We start from the raw sequence: 26,493 nt of genomic DNA on the forward strand, positions 1-26,493 counted from the left end.
TCCGTGCTGGGCAGCATTGTCGGGGGTGCTTTGTCTGCCTGCAGAAATAGCACTTGCGCCCCCCCCCCCCCCCCCCCGGGTTTGGCTGCCGCGTGGCGCAGGCTTGGGGTTGACTGGGGCAGCTGCTGGTGGGGCCCACGATGTCCATGGGGGTGCTGTACAGTCGGGGGTGTATGCCGTGCGGTCGGGGGCGTATGACTGTGCGATGCGGGAGGCTACCGTTAGTGAATTCGCTAGTTGCCTGGTCGCCGCGAGGTCAAGCGTACCCCCTTCTAATAGGTGCTGACGGATGTACGCCGACTGCATGCCCATAACAAAAGCGTCTCTGATTAAGAGTTGTGTGTGTTCCACAGCTGAAACTGCCTGGCAATTGCAGTTCCTTTCCAGGATGTGCAGGGCACGCCAGAAATCGTCTAATGACTCACCGGGGAGTTGTTGCCGCGTGGACATGAGGTACCTGGCTTAGAGTTTGTTCATCGGCCGGATGTAGTTCCCTTTCAGAAGCGCCATGGCCTCAGTGTAGTTGGGCGCGTCCCAGATAAGGGGAAAAATATCGGAGCTCATCCTTGAGTACAGGATCTGGAGTTTCTGTGCTTCTGTGGGCTGTTCTGTAGCTGATCCAATGTAGGCTTCACAGCAAGCTAGCCAATGGTTGAAGGCCGACGTGGCGTTGTCTGCTTGAGGGTGCAGCTGCAGGCAATCTGGCTTGATGCGTAGTTCCATCGATGTAAAATCACTGCTTAATAAATTGATGCACTATCATTTACGGCGAGATGAGAGTATTGAGTAATCGAGGCTTAATTCAGCAGAGATATGTTGCCTCCTGCAGCTGCTGCCGAAATGGCTGCAGCTCGGTGAGCCCACACATTTATACTCAGCCTACTAGGTGGAGCCAGCAGGCAGGGATCTACCGCCGTACCTGTAGTACAGGAGCCTTACCATATTACCTCTCATATACACATTATACAAACAGTGGTGACTACCACATTTACCATTGAGCAGAAACTGAACTGGACTAGCCATATAGGGCAGCACAGTAGCACAGTGGTTAGCACTGTTCCTTCACAGCCCCAGGGACCCGCGTTCGATTCCCGGCTGGGTCACTGTCTGTGCGGAGTCAGCATGTTCTCCTTGTGTCTGCGTGGGTTTCCTCCATGCGCTCCGATTTCCGCCCACAGGTCCTGAAAGACGTGCCTGTGAGGTGAATTGGACATTCTGAATTCTCCCTCTGTGTACCCGAACAGGCGCCAGAGTGTGGTGACTTGGGGATTTTCACAATAACTTCATTGCAGCGTTAATGTAAGCCTACTTGTGACACAAATGAAGATTATTATTATTAATTATTATTATCTAAATACTGTAGCTACAAGAGTAGATCAGAGGCTAGGAATCCTGTAGCAAGTTACTCCCCAAAGCCCCGAGAAAGGCCGCACTTACCTTCAGTTCCTGCCATTTGTAAATGTCACCCCGATCCCCCGGCCCCCCTCGCCTTACCCACCACAGCCTCTGGACCGCTCCAGAATGCCTCAACATACCTGTTATGGGGTTCTCGGTTCATCAGCAAGGCACACTTCCCACAACCTCTTGGATCACGACAGTCCTGATGGTGTAACTTTCCAGAGTACCTTTCCAACTGACCAACCAATTACATTCCAGTTCAGGATTTGGTCACTGGAAAATACCTAGTTTCTTAGTGTTTCAGAGCTATTCACACAGCTTTCCAGGTTTGGGACCTTTTTTAGCCAGCTCGCACATTGCCAAGTGCTCTTATCTCTTTGTCAGCCAAACAGAAAAATGCATCTTGTCCTGAGAGTGATCTGTATCTTCTCTTCACAAGAATTTGGCAGGCCTCTCCCTGTCTCTGCTTTCTCTTTCTCTCTGCATCTGTGTGATGAATGTCATCCTCTAGCTCCTTTGTTTGTAGCTCTCCTTTGTAGTAGCCCACAAGCCAACCATATCTCAACTTACTTTCCGATGATGCTGATTCCAGATCAAGGGTTGTCTGGTCACAAGGCCTCAGTATTTCTTATTATCCAAGAAAGGTACAATTGATCCTTTTACAATTAATACAAATCTTAAAAATCATTTTCAAACATGCTCAAAAACAATTACAGATTCCAAATGTTTTAAGGAAATCTTCAATTGTACTACTTCCAGGTCAAAGTTATCCCAGTAGATTCCTGGGTGCTCAAAGAAGCAAGGGATATCAGGGTTTGATGGAAGAGTGATGTTGATGCAGAAGGTCAGTCGATCTTATTGAATGACTGTGGTGAATGTATTACTGCTACCATTCACCATTGTATTATATTACATTACATTGTATTATGTTGGTGCCCTTGTGGGCTCCACCTATGTCTCCGCCCCCTCGGGGGAGGTATATAAATCTGCTGCCCTGCAGGCGGCTCTCAGTGCAGAGCCGTCGCAGGCAGGCACAGTTCTAGTTGATTAAAACCACTGTTCACTTCAACTCTCCGTCTCGTGTGAATTGATGGTTGCATCAATTTAATCAGCTACAATATCGCTATGGAAGCAGCCCTCAAACCTGATCGACTGGAACTCGACCCTCAGGCAAAAGAAGCCAAAGGAATTTTTTCGCACTGGCTCCGCTGTTTTGAGGCCTACCTTGCCGCCTCCTCCTCACCCGCCATCACCGAGGAACAGAAACTGAGTCTCTTCCACGCCCAGGTGAGCCACAGAATCTCTGCGCAGATCGAGGAAGCGACCATGTACGCAGACGCGGTCGCGATCCTGAAAAGGCAGTACGTGAGGCCGGTGAACGAAGTGTTCATACGGCATCTCCTCACCACTCATTGTCAACGCCCTTGGGAATCGCTGGAGGAATACCTACGTGACCTGAAGGTACTCGCTCGAAACTGCAATTATCAGGACGTCACGGCCTCGCAGCATATGGAACTCGCCATCCGGGACAGCTATGTGGCTGGAGTCCAGTCCAGCTATGTCAGACAGCGCTTGCTGTCTCGACCTAGAAGAGACGGTAAAGCTATCCACCTTCTTAGGAGTAGCGTTTCAGAGCCTCAATGCTTTCCCCTCCGACCACACAATCCCCTCATGGACACCCGACCAGAGGGTGCCCCAGGCCTGTGCCACGCGGCTGCCCGCCCAACCCGGGGGACTGCCCTGCTATTTCGGCAGCCAGAACTAGCACCTCAGGCAGCGTTGCCCGGCTTGGAACGCGACCTGTAGCGACTGCGGCAAGAAAGGACACTTTGCCAAAGTCTGCCTGGCCATATCCAAATCTTCTAAATCACAGGCCCGGCTTTCAGACTCACAGGCCCGCAGACCTGCAGCGTGGCGGCGTGCCTGCCAGTACCGCCCCCTTCGGACGCGTCATCAGCCTCGTGCTGCCCGTGGGGGCAGCCATCTTTAACCCTACCCAACACCTGCAACTCATAGGTGCCGCCATCTTGGTGCCATCTCCAACGCCGTCCGACACGTGCGACTGATGGGGGCAGCCACCTTGGGGCCACCCCACCACCTCCGACCACGCCGGCTACCCGCAGCCTGGCGCTGTCACCCTCAACCAGTCACAGCCCAAGCACCTCAGGAACTCAGTGAGGCACGAAACACCCTGCCTGTTTGACTCTGGGAGCATGGAGAGCTTTGTACATCCAGACACGGTAAGGCGCTGTTCTCTCCAAATTTCCCCCGCATTCCAAACAATCTCCCTCGCTTCCGGATCATATTCGGTGCAGATCCAGGGATACTGTGTCACAAACCTTGCGATACAGGTCGCCGAGTATGCCAATTTCAAACTCTATGTCCTCCCGGACGTCTGCGCTCCTCTCCTGTTGGGACTGGATTTCCAGTGCAACCTCAGGAGCCTGACCCTGAAGTTCTGCGGGCCCCTACCCCCTCTCACCGTATATAGTCTCGCAACGCTTAAGATCGCTCCTCCCTCGCTCTTCGCGAACCTCACCGCCGAATGTAAATCTGTCACCACCAGGAGCAGATGGTACAGTGCCCAGGACAGGACTTTTATCAAGTCAGAGGTCCAGCGGCTCGAGGGAGGGGGTCATCGAGGCCAGTAATAGCACCTGGAGAGCTCAAGTGGTCGTCGGGACCGGGGAAAAGAACCGGATGGTTGTAGACTACAGCCAAACCATAAACCAGTACACGCACCTCGATGAGTACCCCCTTCCCCGGATAGCAGACATGGCGAATCAGACTGCATATCCGCCCGGAAGATCGCCACTACACAGTGCTCAGTTTGCATTGATCCAAAGGTGAAGGGAGCTAAATTGCATTTGATGAGAACTGTGGGGTGAAATGCTCCATAATTAGTGCTCTGTAAGACCTGCATCCCTGACATCAATGTGCATTTGTGCAAAATGTATGAAAACTGAAGAGGACAGCTTTGAGTAAAATCTTTCCTGGACTGCCCATTATCATTTGCCAAGAGAATATATCACAAAATAGCATTCTACCAGCCCATGACCTTACAAGACATTCATTTGGGGACGGGGAGTGAGTGATTTTGAGATTTGAACTACAAGCAGTTGGCAAGGAGCCACGTGTTGTAATTTTTATTATCTGGTTCCTATGTCTAGTGACATAGCAAATGTATTGAATTTCATCCCAAATGACACCCAAAGCCATTGATGGTCTTGAGAAGCTAGCTGTCAGTGGGAAATAAACAGACTTTACTGCACTGCGATTTTGAAATGACCTTGTCTGTGTTCCTGGCAACTCCAAGATGAATTAAATAAGCGGAATCTGTCTTTTGAGCAGAATTGATGGCAAGTACAGCAAATTTCTTAAACTGAAAAGATCAAGAAAGTAACTGACATAGAATTCGGAATAAAAACAGAAAGTTCTGGAAAATCTGGTAGTATCTGTGGAAATTACTCTTCAGAAACAGCATGGATAGGGAGTGATTTAACGCGCAAAAAAAACCAGTCACATTTTGGGTACGTATAGCGGGGTGTTTCTCAGAGCCTGCAGTGCCGAGAACGACCCTGCTATCCAAAGGGTTAGCACTGCTGCCTCACAGCGTCAGAGACCCGTGTTTAATTCTGACCTTAGGTGACTGTGTGGAATTTGCACATTTTCCCAGTGTCTGCGTGGGTTTCCCCAGGTGCTCCGGTTTCCTCCCACAGTCCAAAGATATGCAGGTTAGGTGAGTTGACCATGCTAGAATTACTCCTTAGTGTCCAAAGATGCGCAGGTTAGGTACGGTTACAGGGTTAGGATAGGGAGTGGGTCTAGGTAGGGTGCTCTTTCTGAGGATTGATGTAGACTTGATGGACCGAATGACCTCCTTCTGCACTGTAGGGATTCTATGGATATGGATTCTATGGAAGCATTTTAGATAAACGGAAAGATGGCATTTTGGTTTTGTCTTCTTTGGAAGAGAGGAGACTGAGTGGAGTGTGAATTGCATTGTATAAAATGAGGAGTCTTCACAAAGAGGATTGGCAGGTCCTAAAGTTAGGGCAAGAGATCTGAGGTTTAGAGAAGATTCTTAAATTTTTTTAAAAATCAGTGCTAGGGTCGAGAACTAGAGATAGATAATTTAAGGTAATTGGCAAAAGTAGAAATGGAGAAGCACTTTTTCAAGGTGGAAAAGACAATTACTAGTGGACATAGGTTTAAGGTGTGAGGGGCAATGTTTAAAGGAGATGTGCGAGGGGAGTTTTTTTTACACAGAGGGTAGCGAGTGCCTGGAACTCGCTGCCAGGGGAGGTGGTGGAAGCAGGCACGATACCGATGTTTAAGAGGCACCTTGACAAATACATAAATAGGATGGGAATAGAGGGTAACGGTTTTAGTTTAGATGGGTGTCATAATATCCACTCATGTATATAATGAAATGCAGACAGGCAGTGATTGACACACAGGATGACCAATGAACACACAACACAGAATAACCAATTACCAGACAAGACACCGCCACTATAAAGCCCACAGGACATTCAGACTCCCGCTCTTTTCGGGACCCAGACACTGAGACAGAGTGCACAAGCTAGTGAGCAATATTACCATGCGGTAGCTAGTAAGTCTGGTCGAGCCAGTAAGAGGTCATCAGTAGGATTAGTAGAGTGTCAACCCACAGCTGAACATGTACAGCAGTTCATAGTTAAATAAAACAGTGTTGGATCATCTCAGACGTTTGTTTCTAGCTTCCCTGCATCCAGTTTCAGTCAACGTCGAACCAACCTGCCTAACACATCATGGTACCAGAGCGCTATTAATCCTGCCGAACCTACCTCGAGTGAATCTGCAACGACCAGCAAGCGGCCATCCAGCGAAATGGAAAACATCCAACCTCCTCCGCAGCTCTGCATCTCCGCCAACCTTGCCGCCAATTGGAAAATCTTCAAGTAAACGTTTCTCCTGTATATCGAAGCCTCCGACCTCGAGGCAGCATCGGCAGCAAGGAAGATTGCGCTATTTCTCTCGACCGTGGGGGATAGCGCCATCCATATCTACAACTCGCTTACATTTGCTGATGACGAAGACAAGACGAAGTTCAAAACAGTTCTCCTAAAATTCGACAGCCACTGCGACAATGAAGTGAATGAGAGCTTTGAACAGTACATCTTCCAACAGAGGCTTCAGGGTAAGGATGAACCTTTTCAGTCCATCTCCGCATCCTGGCGCAGTCATGTAATTACGGCTCGACGGCTGATTCCATGATCTGGGATCAGATATTTGGGGTCCACTCCGATTCCCTGCGGCAGCAGCTCCTCAAAATCAAGCAGCTAACCCTCTCCGTCGCTATCGAGATGTGCGTAGTCTATGAGCATGCCAAGAATCGTTACTTCCAGGGCGGTGGAAACTGCAAAACTGGCTTCCCACGAGGCAGAGCGGGTGCAGGCCATTGCAAAAATGAAAGGCCTGAGTATCGAGGAGAGTGGGCATTATGCACGCTTTTCCCGGGTCCATACGTATGCGCGCCACGACCGGGTGGACGACGAGGCCGGACACCCTAATGCGCAGGTGCGTACGTCAGCCGACCGCACTGTGCATGCGCGTTGGTGCACGGAACGCGCTGACGTCAGCGTTATGATGTGTCCGAATTGTGGCTCTGCCCATTTAAAGCGGCAATGTCCAGCCAAAGGACGGCGATGCCTACAGTGTGGGAAGCCTGGCCATTACGCGGCCTGCTGCAGGTCTGCTCCACCGATTGTCAGCCAGCGATCCCAGGCACGGCGCAGAAGTATCCGCTCGGTACAACAAGACATGCAGGATGCTGATCCCAACAGCCCAATGGACCCCGATGCTGACTGCCTCGAGTCTCCATATCGGGTGGGCATCATAACCACACGTGAGCTGGTCTCCACTGTACCTGCAACCCGCCTTTCGATCCTCAGTGTGGATCCCGACGATGAGTGGTGTGCTGTCCTCACAGTCAACCAGGCTCGCATCCGATTTAAACTGGACAGCGGCGCATCTGCGAACCTCATATCGCAATCAGATCTCGACAGCATCCGAGACCAACCCAGCATTCTTCCACCAGCATGCCAACTCCTTGACTACAATGGCAATGGCATAGGTGCCAGTGGATCGTGTCGGCTAGGGGTATCTCACAAGGAATTCAAGGCAACTTTACGATTCAAGATCGTTCAGCCTGACAGGGCGTCCTTTCTCGCGCTTCGCGCCTGTAAGCTCCTGAATCTGGTCCAGCCAGTCCACACCATGTCCTCGACACCGGCGACTGCCTCGCCCGATGTGAATCTCCAGGCCGAGATAGACGACATTCTCACACAATACCACAAAGTGTTTGATGGAATGGGAACGCTCCCATATCGCTACAAAATTCTGCTCAAGCCGAACGCCACCCCCAGAGATCCATGCACCACGCCGGGTGCCGGCTCCTCTCAAGGATTGTCTGAAAAAGCAGCTGCAAGACCTCCAAGACCAGGGCATCATCTCAAAGGTCACGGAGCCAACAGACTGGATTAGCTCCATGGTATGCGTAAAAAAACCCTCTGGCGAACTCCGCATTTGCATTGATCCCAAAGACCTGAACCGCAACATCATGCGAGAGCACTACCCGATCCCGAAGCGTGAAGAGTTAACCAGTGAGATGGCTCATGCCAAATTCTTCACCAAGCTGGTCGCCTCCCGTGGTTTCTGGCAAATACAGCTGGACGCGTCCAGTCGGAAGCTGTGCATGTTCAACACTCCGTTCGGCCGCTATTGCTACAACCACATGCCCTTCGGTATCATATCAGCTTCCGACGTATTTCATCGCATCATGGAGCAAATGATGGAGAGCATCGAGGGGGTGCGAGTCTATATGGACGACGTGATCATCTGGTCCACAACACCCGAGGATCACATTGCTCGCCTCAGACAGGTCTTCCAGCGGATTCATGAAAATGGCCTCCAGCTCAACAGGGCCAAATGCTCATTTGGTCGATCCGCTATCAAGTTTCTGGGTGACCACATTTCACAGCAGGGTCTGCAACCTGACGCCGACAAGGTGCTGGCGATCAACGCCATGAAGACCCCGGAGGACAAGAGGGCGGTCCTCCGCTTCCTTGGGATGGTAAATTTTCTCGAGAAATTCATTCCCAATTTGGCAGCCCACACCACGGCCCTCCGACATCTCGTAAAGAAGTGAAGTGTTCCAGTGGCTGCCCACCCATGAAAAGGAGTGGCTCGAGCTAAAGGCGAAGCTCACCACAGCCCCAGTACTGGTGTTCTTTGACCCAACCAAGGACACCAAGGTATCTACCGACGCAAGCCAGGATGGCATTGGGGCAGTGCTCCTCCAGAGAGACAACTCCTCGTCCTGGGCTCCAGTGGCATATGCCTCCAGGGCCATGGCGCCAACCGAGCAAAGGTATGCCCAGATCGAGGAGGAGTGCTTGGGTCTCCTGACAGGAATAGTCAAGTTTCATGACTACGTATACGGCCTGCTGAAGTTCACGGTGGAAACAGACCATAGGCCTTTAGTCCACATAATCCAGAAGGATTTAAATGACATGATGTCTCGGCTACAGCAAATTTTTCTTTGTCTCCGCCGATATGATTTTGAACTCGTCTACACAGCGGGTAAGGAGCTGATCATCGCAGATGCCCTGTCCAGGTCCATCACCACGCTGTGTGAACAGGGCGAATTCATCTGCCACATAGAGGCACAGGTGCAGTTGTGTGCCAGCAACCTCCCTGCCATTGATGAACAAGTGGTCCAAATACGTGAAGAAACTGCCAAAGATCCTCTACTGCAGCGCGTGATGCAAAACCTTTCCCATGGCTGGCAAAAGGGGCAGTGTCCCCAGTTCTTTAACGTTAAGGACGAGTTAACGGTCATTGAGGGAATCCTTCTTAAACTGGATATGATCGTTATTCCTCAAAGCATGCGAGCTGTAGTGCTCAGACAGATCCATGAGGGTCACCTTGGGGTAGAAAAATGTCGACATAGAGCTCGGGAGGCAGTTTATTGGCCGGGCATCAACCAGGACATTGCCGACACGGTCCTCAACTGCCCAACCTGCCAGAAGTTTCAACCGGCTCAGCCCAAAGAAACACTGCAACAGCACGAGATTGTGACCTCTCCGTGGTCTAAAGTGGGGGTAGACCTCTTTCACGCCAATGGGCGTGATTACGTGCTCTTGGTCGACTACTTCTCCAGTTACCCGGAAGTGGTTAAATTGTTGGACCTCACGTCTAGGTCTGTCATCAAAGCCTGCAAAGAGACGCTTTCCAGGCACGGGATACCACTCACAGCAATGAGTGACAACGGTCCATGTTTTTACAGCCAGGAGTGGTCCGATTTTGCACGATCCTACAACTTCAGACACATCACCTCCAGTCCCCATTACCAGCAATCAAACGGGACGGCCGAGAAAGGGGTCCATATTGTCAAGCGGTTATTGTGCAAGGCTGCAGACTCAGCCTCGGATTTCAACTTGGCGCTGCTGGCCGACAGGGCAAACCCTCTGTCGACTGGTTTGTCTCCGGCGCAGATGCTCATGAACCGCAACCCGAGGACGACTGTTCCAGCCATCCATATTCCAGACCTTGACCACCTTACGGTGCTGCAAAAAGTGCATCGGTCCAGGGACCAGCAGAAGATCACGTATGATACTCATGCCACGGATCTGCCTGCGCTGGCTCCAGCAGATGTTGTTCGCGGCCAGTTGCCTGAGGGAGGTTGGTCAGCCCCAGCTGTTGTTGTCAGGAAGGCAGCCTCAAGGTCTTTCATTGTTCAAATGGTTGACAGCTCCATTCTCCGGCACAACAGGAGGGCGCTGCGGAGAGTTCTCCGCCCACCGCCTGACCGCATTGCTCCGTCTGTTATCATGCCTCCTCCAGACGTCTCCTTCCACGAGGCCACCGATCTGCCAGTGATTCCGACTGTCCACGGCACCACCGCAATGGCAGCAATCCTGCCTGTCCAAGTGCCGGCGTCTCCTGCTCCACCTCTCCGGCGATCGACCAGAATTCGTCGCCCGCCACAAAGACTGAATCTACAGACTTTACTTTTGTAAATTTTGTTCAGTTTGCTCTGAACCTGCACGATAGGCACCTTCCCATGTACATATGTTCGTTAACTCACCACTTGTACATAGTAACTTTTTTTTTAAAAAAGGGGGAGATGTCATAATATCCACTCATGTATATAATGAGATGCAGACAGGCAGTGATTGACACATAGGATGGCCAATGAACACACAACACAGAACAACCAATCACCAGACAAGACACCACCACTATAAAGCCCACAGGGCATTAAGACTCCTGCTCTTTTCGGGACGCAGACACCGAGACAGTCAGAGTGCACAAGTTAGTGGGCACTATTGCCATGTGGTAGCTAGTAAGTCTGGTCGAGCCAGTAAGAGGTCATCAGTAGGATTAGTAGAGTGTCAACCCACAGCTCAACATGTACAGTAGTTTGTTGTTAAATAAAAGAGTGTTGGATCATCTCCGGTGTCAGACGTTTGTTCCTAGCTTCTCTGCATCCAGTTGCAGTCAACGTCGAACCAACCTGCCAAACGCATCAATGGGCATCATGATTGGCGCAGGCATGGAGGGCCAAAGGACCTGTTCCTGTGCTGTGCTGTTCTTTGTTGTACGAGACATGAGGGAAAACTTTGGGCGGATTCTCCGACTCCCCGCCGGGCTGGAGAATCGCCGTGGTCGGCGTGAATCCCGCCCTGCCGCCCCGCCGCCTGATTCTCCAGTGCCGGGTTTTCAATAGAGGCGGGAATTGCGGCGCGCCGGTCGGGGGCCAATGGCTGTGGCCCCCCGGCGATTCTGCGCTCCGCGATGGGCCGAGTGACCTGCCCATTTTCGGCCAGTCCCGCCAGCGTAAATCAAACAAGATCCTTACCAGCGGGACCTGAATCTGCGGGTGGCCTGCGGAGTCCTCGAGGGGCGCGTGGGGATCTGGCCCTGGGAGGGCCTCCACGGTTGGCTGGCCCGCGAACAGGGCCCACCGATCTGCAGGCGGTCCTATGCCATGGGGGCACTCTTTCCCTCCGTGCCGGCCGCTGTAACGGTCCGCCATGGTCAGCGTGGAGAAGAACCCCCCTGAGCATCGCTGGAATCATGCCAGAACAGGCTGGCGCTCACTCACATGTGCCAACTCACGGAGGCCGGCGGAGGCCCTTCGGCACAGGTTGGCATGGTGCCAACTCCGCCGGCACCGGCTGGCGCGGCGCCAACCCCGCCGGCACTGGCCTAGCCCCTGAAGGTGCGGAAGATTCTGCACCTGCCGGGTGGCCCGAGGCCGGAGTGGTTGACGCCAATCCTTGGCGCCGGTACAGACCGTCCCGCCCGGATAGCGGAGAATCCCGGCCTTTGTTCATGCAGCAGGTAGTTAAATCTGGAATGAGCTGCCTAAGAATATGGAGGAGGCAGATTTTGAGGCATTGAAGAAAGAATTTGATTATCTGAAAAGGAATAAGATTCAGGCCAATGAAGAGAAGGTGGAGGCACTGGGTAAATTGTTCGAGAAAGCCGGTGCGGACATGACGGGACAAATGATTTATTTCTGTGCCGTAGCAATTTTGTGCACCTGTGATTCACCCAGAAGGTGAGAGGAATCTGTAACTTTGTCTGAACGATTGGGGAAGCAAAATAACCTCATAACATTTGAAAAGTTAATTAGAAATTCATTGGGAAGAACTGGAAATTCTTTCAGGTTCACAGGGCATCACAAGTATCAATGGCGGTATTGTGAGATTACCTTAGTGATGAACAAGAAACTTGCAACTTTGTCATGAATGCTGGGGAAAAAAATTTAAAAGCTGTTTTGCATCTTAGAACTCACCGAGGAGCAGAAAATTATGAAATTGTTGAGGTTTTGAACGCACACTTCAAACCCTCTGCTTATGAATGCTGTGACCGGGATTCTCTGCAAACACGGCTCAGTGTTGACATTGGCATAAACACAGGAGTGTTTCACGCCGGTGTCAACGGGCCCCTTGGCCCAGCAATTCTGGTGCCCACGGGGCGCCAGCACGGCGCTTGAGTGCTCTGCGCTGCCGAACGCGGCCCTGCACTGTTCGACAATGATCTGCGTATGTGTACGGCACCCACTTGTGCTCCAGCGCCATGCAACATGGCGGAGCCACACAGCTGGCCAGCGCGGAAGAAGGTAGGACCCCCCCCGCCCCCCCGGATCGCGTGCGCCCGCCAACTGGTGGCCCCCGATCGCAGGCCTGGCCGTCGTGGAGGGCCCCCCCTGCCTGGAGTCTGAGCCCCCCCGCCCCCCCCACCAGGAGGGCAACTGCAGATCCGAGCTCTCGCCAGGTGGGACCATGTTAGAACCACACCGGGGGGAACTCGGTCAGTCGACCGTGGAGAATCGCTGCGAGGGTCTCTTTCATCACCCCCATCGCGCATGCGTGGCTGCCGGCGATTCTCTGGTCGCCGGAGTATTGCGTCTCGACGTCCGACCGGCGTCGCGGGCCATCTCAGCGTCAGCGCCGGTTCTCCGAGCCGGCACGGGCTTGGAGAATCCCGGCCTATGTGTTTAATGCTAGAGTTTAAGAGGAGAGGGAAAACATTGATCGTACATGACTGTATTGACACTAGTTGGATACTCATTGAATCTTGAGAGTTCGGACAACTTTGGATGATCACACTCGATTGTCGTTGGAACAAGAGATTCTGCTCTCAGAGCACCTCTGCTGTGAGATGAGAAACTAACTCTGAAGAAAACTATTGATGTGCGCAGAAGCTCTGAGGTAATCATCCACTTCTTTGAAGTGTATTAACAGGATAACTTATGAGGTGTTACATTACATTGAGTGGCAATCCAAGTCTTCCAAGCACAGGAAAGGAAGGACAATTTGCAGAAGGACCAGCAAAATGATCAGAGCCAGAGTATTGGATATAAATAGTGTGGAGGACACCACAAGAAAGAAAAGGAAGGATGTTTAATATGGGGAAAGCAGTGCTCTAACTGCAAGAAGCTCAAGCATTTCACACACAAGTGTCATGCCGGGAAGAAGGAAATGGGGAAGGGATTTTCTGCTCCTGTTTTCAGTGAATGGTAACGGCAGCAGGGGCGGAAAGTCCCATGGGAATCCCGAACCAGCTTTGGTGCTGGCAGGATTTCTCGGCTCGTTTGTTCTACCACTTGTCAATGCGGTAATGAGAACCCTGACTCGGAATGTCAGGAGCCCCATTTGAGTTCATGGTGGAAGTCTTAAGTGCTGAAGAGGGTTCTGTGAGGAGTGGGGGGGGGGGGGGGGGGGGGGGGGGGGGGGGGGGCGTTATATTTAAATTTTCTTCTCAATTGCGGGTCCTGATCTTTCCAAAGCCTATGCTCACTCCGACACTCTGCAGAAAAATTAGAAAATTCCCCCCGATAGCAATGATTCCTGGAGAGATGTCAGATTCTGATCATCCATTCTCAACCCTGGAATAGGTTGATGGCATTAAGTCATGAGGTGAAATATGGTTTGTGACTGATGACTGCAGAAGGAGAACATCGAGTTCATGTGAAATATCAGCGAAACAATGACGCGACATGCAGCATCACAAGCTTCACAGGACCTGCAGACGAGAGGTCCAACTGCCCTCTCGTCCACCCTGAAAGACAAGGCACAAGGGCTGGGAAGGGAGGGAATAAAGAAAGTGAAAACTCCTGCAGACAGGATTAGTACAGTAGCAGTACACAAAACCTAGAAAGCTGAGAGTCTGCACAGGTGCAAAAGACCTCAAGAAAGCTCTGAAGAGATCTCATCACCACACACCAAACAGTGAAGACATCCTGTCACAAATTGCCGTGGCACAAGTCTTTACTACCCTAGATATTAAGGATGGATACTGGCAGGTGATACGAGAGGAAAGCAGCAGTTTTCCGCTTACATTCTGAACACAATTTAGGAAGTACAGATGATTGTGCCTGCCTTTTGGTATTCATATTGTTCTGGAAGAGTATTGATGGAGATGGTCAATGATCTTCCAGGAGTGGGAACGACTGTGGACAATTTCCTAGTCTATGGTTGTGGAGACACAATTGAAGAAGCCTTCACTGGCCACGATAGGAAACCAGTGAGGCTGAACAAGAAAATAATTCAACTTAATGATCAACTGACAGCTAAAGAACTTCACTCTGATCCTGATAAGAAGCAAGTCATAGCAGAGGTGAAGCAACAATTCAATGTTTCATTGTATTTATGAATCAATTTCATGCCCAATTTGTCAGTGTGAAGCACTATACAAGCACACTGCAAACGATGTTCAGTGGTATTGGAACACAAAACAAGAAGCCGATTTCACTCGCCTCAAACAAGTTGTGATAACACCAGTGCTGAGATTCACCTCTGTCATAGAAGACAGAGGATACGATGGTTTTCTGAATGGAGGGCTGTGACTAGTGGTGTACCTCAGTGATCAGTGCTGGGACTTTTGTGGTTCGTAGTATATGTAAATGATTTGGAGGAAAATGTAGCTGGTCTGATTAGTAAGTTTGCGAACGACACAAAGATTGGTGGCGTTGTGGATACTGAAGAGGATACAGCGGGATATAGACCGGTTGGAGACTTGGGCAGAGAGATGGCAGATGGTGTTTAATGTGAGGTATAGCATTTTGGAAGGTCTAATACAAGTGGGAATTATACAGTAAATGGCAGAACTCTTAGGAATATTGACAAGCGGGGAGATCTGGCCGTACAGGTCCACTCATCGTTTAAAATGGCAATGCAGGTGGCGAAGGTAGTCAAGAAGGCATAGAGCATGCTTGCCTTCATTGGACGGGCCATTGAGTATAAAAATTGACAAGTCATGCTGCAACTGGACAGAACCTTGGCAGGTCACATTTGGAATATTGAATACAATTCTGGTCTCCATGCTATCAGAAGGATGTGGATGTTTGGAGAGGCTACAGAAGAGGTTTACCAGTATGTTGCCTGGTTCAGAGGGTATTAATTATGAGGAGAGGTTGGATAAACTCTGATTCTTTTCACCGGAAAGACGGAGGTTGAAGCGCGACCTGATAAGAGGTTTACAAAATAATGAGTGGCATGGACAGAGTGGATAGTCAGATGCTTTTCCCAAGAGTGGAAAGTCAATTACTAGGGGACATACATTTAAGGTGCAAAGATGAAAGCTTAGAGGAGATGTGTGAGGGAAGTCTTTTACACACAGGGTTGTGAATGCCTGGAACACGCTGCCGGGGGAGGTGGTAGAAGCAGGTATGATAGCGGTGTTTAAGAGGCATCTTGATGAATATATGATTAGAATGAGAATGGAGGGATACGGACCCCGGAAGTGCAGAAGGGTTTAGTTTAGACAGGCATCATGATCAGCGCAGGCTTGGAGGGCCGAAGGGTCTGTTCCTGTGCTGTACTGTTCTTTGTTCTTTAGTTCAGTGATGTCAATGACGAAATCACCACGTAGTGCGAGGTCAGTTTAAAACGACTTACAGCAACCCTCAGGCCGCAAGGGCAACCTGCAAGGCAAGGCATCTGTATCCAGAGTGCTAATGTAAATGGAACGATGCGACACATAGATTAAGAAAAAATACCTGGCTATTGCCTTTGCTTGTGAGCATTTCAATCATTACCTGTTTGGGAAAGAAAAAGTGATGGTATAATCTGATCACAAAGCATATTTCTCAATCTGCTCCAAAGCATCTGCAAAGGATGTTATTTAATTTGCAGAGATATCATTTGGAATTGAATCACAAACAAGTGAAGCAGGTGTACATCACCACCATACCATTGAGAGCTGCACTCCATTGGGAGGAAGTTGATGATGCTAGCACAGATTGTAAAATCTTTTAAATTCGGGTACCAGTGGAACAGCTCTGTGCCTTCGCCAAAATTATGCTGGAGCCCCGATTCCAGAGGTCTTGAACCTTGCAATCACTATTTTAGCTGGAGTGGTGACAGAAGGGGTGGGGAGAAAATGGAGGCAGGTTGTACTTTGCGCATTCATGGTTAACAGAGGAAGCAACACATGTAAAAGTGCAGCTGTCTTCAAACAGATCCAATCTTTGTTACAGAGATTTCCTAAGCATGAGTCTTGCGCTTTAGACATTTGAGGAAAAAGCTCTATAGTTGTTGGGGTTATTTGGAGAGGTAAGGTAGTCTTTTGTAAAGATAAGGGGCGGAATTCTCCGCTCCCGGGAAAAATCGGGAGGGCCATCGTGAACTCGCCCGCTCCTCGCCCCCTATTCTCCCCTCCCGGCGGGGCTAGGAGCGGCGCTCCGTAAATCTTGGCCGCGGGGGCGTCGCGCCGTGAATGACGCGGCCAGTGCACCTAATGACGTCAGCCTGGCATGAGCAGGTTGGCCGCTTCAAACCCGCGCATGCGCGGCTGACGTCATGACGCTGACGGCACGAACCCGCGCAAGCGCCGTGGCCGTCTTTCCCCTCAGCTACCCCTCAAGACGTGGCGGCTTGATCATGCGGGGCGGCGGAGGGGAAATAGTGCCTCCGATTTGGACGCTGGCCCGACGATCGGTGGGCACCGATCGCGGGCCTGTACCCTCCCGAGCACAGTCGTGGTGCTCTTTCCTTTCTAGGTCACCTGCAAGCCCCAAATGGGCTTCTCACTCCCGTTTCACGACGGCAGCGACCAGGTGTGTTTGCCGCCATCGCGAAACGGCCGCAAACGGCAGGCCGCCCGGAATCGTCGTTCGCCGTGAAAAACGGCGAGCGGCGATTCTTCCGAGCCGGGGGGGGAAATCGCGGGAGGCACGAGGGGGTCGTGAATTTTGTCGGGGTCCCTCCCGCGATTCTCCCACGCCGCGTGTGGAGCGGAGAATCGCGTCCCTTTGGAGATATAAAGGTGGCCTTTGGGAATGTTGAGAACAGACATGAATGTGCGTAAAAAGTACATACGCTCAGTGCAACTGCCAAGCTGTCAAACTATTTAAATCCCCTGGCCCTTTCAATTTTTGAAAACAATTCAGCCTGCAGTTGAACAAAATTGTGCTTGCTATTTCACGATTTATTAATGAAAGATTAGTGTTGTTTGACTGCTTCGCCAACCTATCACAACCACAGTGGGGAACCTGCAAATTCACCAATGTACTTTCATAAGTTATTAAGTATTTGAAGGAAATATTTGTTTTTATATGGGATTAAGTACCTGAAGAGATTTAAATGTTAGCAATGAACATAATGAAGTCTGAAATAGAAGCTTAAACCTGAATTTTGTTTGGCAATGCTCGTTGGTGGGATCTTCTGGTCCCACCGACAGCGAATCCTTGCCGCAGGTTTCCTGGCGGTGGGGGTGCATAAAATGGGAAACCCCATTGACAGCGGTGGTGGGCTATCTCCCTCTGCCATGAAACACACGGGTGTGTGAAGGGCCATGGGGAATTGATGGGTAACATGGGTAGCATGAGTTGACAAAAATGGGGCAAGGGGAGTGTGTGAAGAATAAGGGGGTGGCTTGATGAGGGTAACAGGACAGTTTTTTGCTTTTATTGTAACTGGGACAAAGTCCCATAATACCGAGACCGGTCTTTTACATTACCCGTGATGGGACCTGGCAAACATTATGGATGTTTCCAATCTCTTGAGTTTCTGCCTCCATTCTTAGTTTTCACATTGAAATTCTTTGGAGGGTGCCAACATCTCGAGGCACCCTCTCACTTTCTGACCTATATCAGCAGCGTCCACTTCCCCTGGTGTGCCTGCTGGTTTGACATCACTGTGAGCCTGCCATTGGGTCTCCCGGTTAACTGTTCCATGCATCATCCTCAACTGGATACCCCAATAACCTTTCGCTGTCTTGTTCTAGACCTGCCTTAAAAATATTCAAAGACTCTCCTTCCATTGCCTTTTGAGGAAGAGAGTTCCAGAGAGTCATGGCCCTCAGAGAAATAATTTCTTCTAATCTCTGTCTTAAATGGGCGTCCCCTTATTTTTCACAATGGCCCCTAGTTATAGTTTTCCCCAGAAGAGTAAACATCCTCTCCATATCCACCTCATCAATTCTCCTCAGGATCTTAAATTTGCTCTAACTCTTCTAAACTCTAGCAGATACAAAGCTCACCTCTCCACCCTTCCACATCAGACAACCCACTCATTCCTGGTATTAGTCCAGTAAACCTTCTCTGAACTTCTTCTAATGCATCTTTCCTTAAATAGGAAGATTAATACTGTTATATTACCATTCGTGGTAGTATGTTGTGTTCTTTGTCTTTTCTTCCAGAATGATCTAATGTGTTGTTGACGAAGAATCCACCAATCAAAAGATTGAAACAAAACTAATTTATTATAACATTATTAATTAAATGAAGTTTGTACACTCTACTGAGCTACAGATAATAATTAAGTAATATTGAATCTGTCTAGCAGTACTCAATAATCTAAATAGTCACTAACTACACTATGATCTAATCTCATGTTAACTCTGTCTAACCTAATCTTCTTGTAATGCTGTCACCATGCTTTCTCCTGATGCTACTCCCAGAATCCCCTCAGGGTCTGACCCAAACACAGAGAAGTGGCAGAGCCTCCCCCCAGTGTCTGACCCACACAGAGATGCAACAACCAACCCTTCACCAGCCTGACCATACACACATCACCACAAATACTGTCCACAGTACTCTAGATGTGGTCTCACCTGTACTACTGAACCACAACCCTTCTACTTTAGTAATAAATTCCCCTCAAAATAAACAATATAATTCTATTACCTTTCCGAATTACTTGCTGAACCTGTATTCTAGCCTTTCGTGATTCATGCACGAGGACACCCAGGTCCCTCTGCAGCTCAGAGCTCTGCAATTGTTCGCCATTTACACAATAAGCTTTTGATTCTTCCAGCCAAGTCATTTATATAAATTGTAAAGAAGTTGAGGCCTCAGCACTGATCCCTGTGGCACACCACTCGTCACTTCCTGCCAACCCAGAAAAATACTCTTTTATACTGACTTTCAGTTTCCTATTTACCAGTCAATATTCAATCCATGGCAATATGTTTCCCCCCCCGCACCATTGGCTTTCATTTTCCGCAATAACCTTTGATGAGTCACCTTACCAAATGCCTTCTAGAAATCTAATTACAATACCTCCACCAATTCCCCTTTATCTACAGCACATGTTGCTCCTTCAAAGAACTTCAATAAATTGGTTAAACTTGATTTCCCTTTCATAAACCATGTTGTCTCTGCCTGATTGCCTTGACGTTTTCCAAGTGCTCTGCTATAACATCTTGAATAACAGCTTCTAAAATTTTCCCTTTGACAGATCTTAGGCTAATCAACATCCTGGAGATGAGCATTGATTTAAACTGAACTGGACTAGCCACATTAATATTGTGGCAATCAGGGCAGGTCAAAGACTAGGGGCTGGATTCATCCACCCTGCCCGCTGCAAGAACGCTACGGGCAAGATGCCGACAATGTAAAAATCCATCAATCTCGGGCGGGATTCTCCGGGCGCCAGGCAAATGTTGCCAGAGAATCCCGCACTAGGAATCTGACAGTGAGTAACTCACCTCCTGACCCCCCAAAGCACAAGTCAGGAGTGTGAAGGAATACTTTACTTGCCTGGATGAGTGCAGCTCCAACAACACTCAAGAAGCTCGACACCATTCAGGACAAAGCAGCCCGCTTGATTGCTCCCCCTTCCGCAAACATTCAAACCCTCCACCACCGGTGAACTGTGGTAACTGTTTGTACCATCTACAAGATACATTGCAGTATCTCACCAAGGTTCCTGAGACAACACCTTCCAAATGCACAACCACTACCGTCTAGAAGGACAAGAGCAACAAGTACTTCAGACCCCCACCATCTGGAGTTTCGCCTCCACGTCACTCACCACTCTGACTTGGAAATTTATTGCTGTACCTTCATTGTCACTGGGGCAACATCCTGGATCTCCCTCCCTAACAGCACAGTGGGTGTACCTACACATCAAGGACTGCAGCGGTTTAAGAAGCCAGCTCACCATTACCTTCTAAAGGGCAACTAGGGATGGCCTAACCAGCGACGGCCACATCCCATGAATGAATTTTTAAAATATGTATTTTTATTGGCATTTTTAGTTTCATATACATTGCATTTCACGTTTGTTATTGTATAATACATAAGTTTTTCTTGCACCCACTTACAATTTGTCACCATCTGTCTCGGTGTGCTATCCTGCCAAACCCCCCCCCCCCCCCCCCCCCCAACCCCCACTTGTTACCCACCCTGCTCGCTCAGGGATTTGTCCCTCTCTACTTCAGCTCTCCCCCATTCCCCCCTTCTGTCCTGTGAGCTTCCGCCTTTTGGGTGGGGGGGGGGTTCTTCCACCCCTTCCTCCTGTGTTGTTCCTTTTATTCCCCTCAGGTTTCCTCCTCTCTTCTTCCTCCTCTCCCCTGGGTTGTGTATTCCTGCCATTCCTCTTCTATTTTTTTTATTTTCCTCTCTGCTAGTTATTGTTGGCATCGAAAAGTTCTTGGCACAGGCTGACAAATTGCCCCCATGCCTTTCTCCGACCCTCGGGTGGTGTATTTTATCTTCTCCGGCTGGAGAAATTCCGCCAGGTCTGCCAGCCAGTTTGCAGCTGTGGGTGGTGCTGCTGCCTGCCAGCCGAGCAAGATTCTCCGGCGTGCGATTAAGGAAGTAAAAGCTAGGGCGTCTGCCCGCTTCCCCATGTGTAGCTGCTCTGATACCCAAAGATTGCCACTTTTGGCCACGGCTCCACCCTCACCCCCATAACCTTGGACAACGCCTTGGAGAAGGCTGGCCAGAACCCAGCAAGCTCGGGGCAGGCCCAGAACAATGTGTTCGGCCCCTCTGGCATCGTTCACATTTGTCCTCCACCTCCGGAAAGAACCTGATCATTCGGGTTCTGGTTTGGTGCACTCTATGCACCACTTTGATCTGCATGAGGCTGAGCCTTGTGCAAGAGGACATGGAGTTGGCACCTGCTCAGTGCTTCGCTCCAGACTCCCCAACCTACTTCTGACCCCAGTTCATCCTCCCATTTCCGTCTGATCTCGTCCAGTGGTATTTGTGCCCTGCCTGAGGTTGTCTATATATTTTCCCACAGAGTCCCTCTTCTTCACTGTCCGTATTCATTAGGTCCTCTGGTAGCGTGGTCTCCGGGGCCCTGGGATAGCCTATTGTCTCTTTGCGGAGGAAGTGTTTATTTTTAAGTGCCTCATTTTAAAAAATAATTTGTATTTATAATCTTAATATTAATTTCTTGTCCTGTCAGTAGTTCCCATTCCTCCGTCAGTTCATTCAGTGTCGCTAGTCTGTTCTGTTTCCTATGTAGAAGTCCCTAACTGTCAGCGTTCCCCTGTTCTGTCTCCATTTTTTAAAAGGTGGTGGTGTCTAGCATGGCTGGGGGGAACCTGTGGTTTCCGCAGGTGGGAGCCATGGGGGATATCTTGGTCGGTCCGAAGTGTTGCTTCAGTTGGTTCCACGTTTTCAGTGTGGCAACTACCACTGTGCTGGATGTGTATTTTGTCGGGGGGAATGGGAGGGCTGATGTGGCTAGGGCCCGGAGGGTCGTCCCCCTGCAGGAGGCCTCCTCCATCTGCACCCACTCCGAGTTGGGTTTGTGTACCCATCGGGCAGCACAGGAGCACAATGGATAGCACTGTTGCTTCACAATGCCAGGGTCCCAGATTTGATTCCCTCTTGGGTCACTGTCTATGTTCTCCCTGTGTCTGCGTGGGTTTCCTTCGGCTGCTCAGATTTCCTCCCACAAGTCCCGAAAGACGTGCTGATGCCGGAATGTGGCGACGAGGGGCTTTTCGCAGTAACTTCATTGCAGTGTTAATGTAAGCCTACTTGTGACAATAAAAATTATTATTATTATCCCCTCACTCTCTCCACCGTTGCTGCCCAGTTGCAGTACTACAGGTTTGGTAGTGCCAGGCCACCCTTAATTTTCCTCCTTTGCAGTGTTGGTTTGGGGACTCTGGGATTCTTACCTCCCCCCCCCCCCCCCCCCCCCCCCCCCCCCACTCTCCCCCACCCCCCAGTGTGACCCCAGGGACTAGTCGGCCTACAGATGGGTTTTCTGGCTTCAGGAAAGGACATTCCCATCGATCGTGGAGATGCAGTTGCAGAGCCAGGAACTGATGATGGGTTGTCGGCGAGCATCCATCACCTGCAGGAGCAGGTGGAGGAGTCCAACTGCGTGCAGGAACAGGATGTGATACCGGACATGCGTGCCACCCAGGCCAACCTCGCATGGATGGCGTCTGCGATGGAGGCCTTGGGGGTGGGAGTTTTCGTTATGGATCAGTATGTCCAAGGCCTGGGCAACCTGTGCAGGCAGTGGCCGAGGCCCAGGACAGGGCTGCCCTCTCACAGGCAGTCATATGCAAGAGCCACCTGGACATTGCAGCGGCACTCCTGAGCGTGGCCCAGTCACAGCGGGCCGTGGCTGAGAACGTTGGCGACATTGCCCACAGAGGGAGGTAGCCCAGTCCCAGAGGGAGATGGCACAGACACAGAAGGTGGTGGCACAGTCACAGTGTGATGTGGCATAGTACCAGATAGAGGTGGTCCACTCCCTGTGCTCCATTGCCATGAGAATGCAGACCCTGGTTGAGACGTCAGTGGGGCTCCAGGACTGGCAGCGGCAGATGGCCGGGGGGGGGGGGGGGGGGGGGGGGGGGGGGGGGGGGGGGGGGGGCCCTCATGGGGATAGCTCCGCTTACACGCCCATCCCATGGAGTAGACCGAGAGCCATCAGGCACCGAGAGAGAGGAGGAGGTGATGGGGCCCATGCTGGTGACTCCCACAGGGGTGGTGCCAGGACACCGCAGAACCTAGGACTCCCTCACTCCTGTCCCAGGCGCATCTGGTGGGCAGGAGTCAGACATTGTCAAACGATTCAGAGCATCAGGACTCATTGCTGAGTGGGTTGTCATCATCCTTCATCCCATGGGCCAGACCCGCTGTTACTACCAACCTAGGGCCCACACCCCCTAGTGCGGCAGGTATGTATCATGGAAAGGCTTGCAGGCAGGATTGGCTGGCCATGGGAGAGGGAATGAGGTGTGGGGTGTAGGATGCGGTGTCCGTGCCCCTGGTCAGTCCCCCCCCCCCCACCTTGTCAGAACATCCCATGTGCGTTGGCCCAGATGCACATATTGTGCAGCCTTCCATACCTGCCCGGGCCCCATGACCTGCCCATTCTCGTCCTCCCCCATATCCCCCTCGTCGGACAACACCTGGTGTTCCTCCTCCTCCAGCACGTCACCTCTCTGCTGCATGATGTTATGAAGGACGCAGCATGCCGCCACGATGTGGGCGACCCTCCAGATCGGTCCAGACACCTGAACTGCATCTTCAGGATGTTAAAGAACCGCTTGATCATGCTCCTGGTCGCGGCATGGGCATCATTGTTGGAATGTGGCCTCCGGATAGGCGTCATCAGCCACGACTGCAGTGGATAATCCCCGTTGCCCTGGAGCCAAACCCTCTAGCCGGGTGGGGAGGGCTTGAGAATCGTTGAGTGTGTCATGATGAAGACGTGGTTCACACCGGCGGATATTGCGTGTAGACATTCACCAGCTGCACGTTCATCGAGTGGAACCCCTTTCGGTTTGTGTAGATTGGCCTGTCATCTGCAGGTGCTTGTCGGGCGACATGCATCCCGTTGATCACCCCCTGGACCCGGGGCATCTCGCCAATGGCGGTGAACCCCACTGCCCCGGAATCCTGGTGGACTTGGTCCACGTTGAAATGGATGTATTGAGCTGATTGGGCATTTAGGGCCTCATTGTCATTGGCCCAGGAGTGTGTCGTCAGCAGCAAAGTGAAGCAGTTCACATCGGACCTCAAAGTACATTTCAATGAGAGATTGAACAGACTCTCTGTTGAGAATTGCACCTCCATCACTGTGCAGTGGTACAGCTACTGATTCCAGAGTTCTTTACTGGGAATTCCCAGCATGGCGAGGAAATGATGTCACCTGGCCTGCTCATGCTTTGTGGGGCTCCAGAGATCGGGTGCCATTTAAAAATGGTGTCCCGATCTTTCGCTACACTGAGGAATTCCATCGAGCAGAACTCCTTAATGCACAAAAAAGGGGCTATGTGCAGCCTCGGCCACTTGTTCCCCACTGAGGCCCCACTGGGAAACACGTGGCTAAACGTGCTCACTATGGGACTTTGTTTCCATTTAGTTAAATCGCACCCATATTATGAAAGTAAAAGCTAAAATATTCTGATGAACTATTGTTTAAAATTTTGTTTAAAACTTAGTTTTAAAGCATTACTGATTCAAGAATATTAAATGATGCATCATGCCCATTTCAGTTGCTCACCAAATATTATTAATCACATCACTGTTAAAAACCCAGAAGTGCAAAGTCGTGTTAGCGTAAACACATGATGCAATTCATAGAGCCATAGCTGAGAGTTTTACAGAACAGAAAGAGGCCCTTCAGCCCATCTCGACTGCACTGACCTACAAGCACCTACCTATTCTAATCCCATTTTCAAACACTTGGTCCGTAGCCTTGTATGCAATGGTATTTCAAATGATCATCTAAATACTTCTTAAAAGTTGTGAGGGTTCCTGCCTCTACCACCCTTTCAGGAAGCAAGCACCAGATTCCACCCACCCTCTGGGTCATAACGTTTTTCCTCAGATCTCCTCTAAACCTCCTGCTCATTACCTTAAGTCTATGCCCCCTGGTTATTGACCCTCCATGGCCCCTGGTTACTGAACCCTCCACTAAGTCGAAAAGTACTTTTCTACCTAGCCTATCAATGTCACTCATAATTTCATACACCTCAATCAGGTCCTCTCTCAGCCCTCTCTGCTCCAGGGAGAACAAACACAGCCTATCCATAAATTAACATATGGTTATCAGGCCTATTCACCGGAATCACCCCCCACCCGCCCTCCCCCGCCCCCAATCAAGAATCCATCCACAGCTGTGTGCCCACAGAATGGTGTGAAGCACGACTGGCCTCCCGCTGAACAATACTCCCTTGGCAGCTTGATGTCAGGGTAGAGTCAGGGCAGTGACAACTTGGTGCTGGAGTAGTGTCTGGGCAGTGCCAGCTTGATGCCAGGGTAATGCCTTAGCAGTGCCAGCTTGGTGCCGAGGTAGTGCCTTGGCGGTGCGAGCTTGGTGCCAGGGTAGTGCCTGGGCAGGGCCGGGGTAGTGCCTAGACAGTGCCAGTTTGGTGCCAGAGTAGTGCCCGGGCAGGACCAGTTTGGTGCCGAGGTAGTGTCTAGGCAGGACCAGCTTGATGCCAAGATAGTGCCTGGGTGGTGCCAACTTGGTGCCGGTGTAGTGCCTGTGAAGTGCCAGCTTGGTGCTGGGGTAGTGCTTAGGCAGTGCCAGTTTGGTGTCAGGGGATTCCGGGGGTTGGGGGAGGCTAGTGCCAGGATGTGCACTTGGGTAAACAGGTTTGCTCACTGTGCAGTGAGGCAGCCTTTAGAAATGGTGCCCCATATCATCGAGTGTCTAAGTTGATGGCGGAATGGATGAATCAGAGGCTGCCCCGCCAGTGATATGTTGTGGGACACATGACTTTGTAACTTTTTTTCCTTAAAATAGTCAGGAAGTGAAGTGTCAAACACACCCATGTCTACATCAATGATGCGAGGTGGGGAGGGTTGGCAGCTTCGATTTGCTAGGTGTGCACATCACCAACAATCTGTCCTGTCCACCCACGTCGAGGCTATGACCAAGAAAGCACAACAGCGCCTATACTTTTTCAGGAAACTAAGGAAATTCGACATGTCCACATTAACTCTTAATAGTTTTTACAAATGCACCATGGAAAGCATCCTATCTGGCAGCATCACAGTCTGGTATGACAACAGCCCGGCCCAAGACCACAAGAAACTACAGAAAGTCGTGAACACAGCCCAGTCCATCACGCGAACACGCCTCCCATCCAATGACTCTGTCTACACCACCCACTGCCTTGGTAAAGCGGGCAGTATAATCAAAGACACCCCGCCCGAGTTATTCTTTCTCCAACCTCTTCCACCGAGCAGGAGTTACAAAAGTCTGAGAACACACACTAACAGATTCAAAAACAGTTTCTTCCCCACTGTTACCATACTCCTGAATGACCCTCTTATGGACAGAACGATCTCTTCACATCTTCTCTATTGAGTAGTAT

The 26,493-nt window shown here is 50.6% G+C and overlaps 1 protein-coding gene across 5 annotated transcripts in view; it reads right to left on the minus strand.

The window, feature by feature from the left end:
* Nucleotides 1-26,493, minus strand: part of oxr1a (oxidation resistance 1a) — a 576,817-nt gene that overhangs the window by 464,224 nt on the left and 86,100 nt on the right. The gene's annotated exons all lie outside the window — the stretch shown is intronic.

The sequence above is a fragment of the Scyliorhinus canicula genome, chromosome 10 (genome assembly GCF_902713615.1).
Source record: "Scyliorhinus canicula chromosome 10, sScyCan1.1, whole genome shotgun sequence".
In the NCBI taxonomy this organism is placed as follows: domain Eukaryota; kingdom Metazoa; phylum Chordata; class Chondrichthyes; order Carcharhiniformes; family Scyliorhinidae; genus Scyliorhinus; species Scyliorhinus canicula.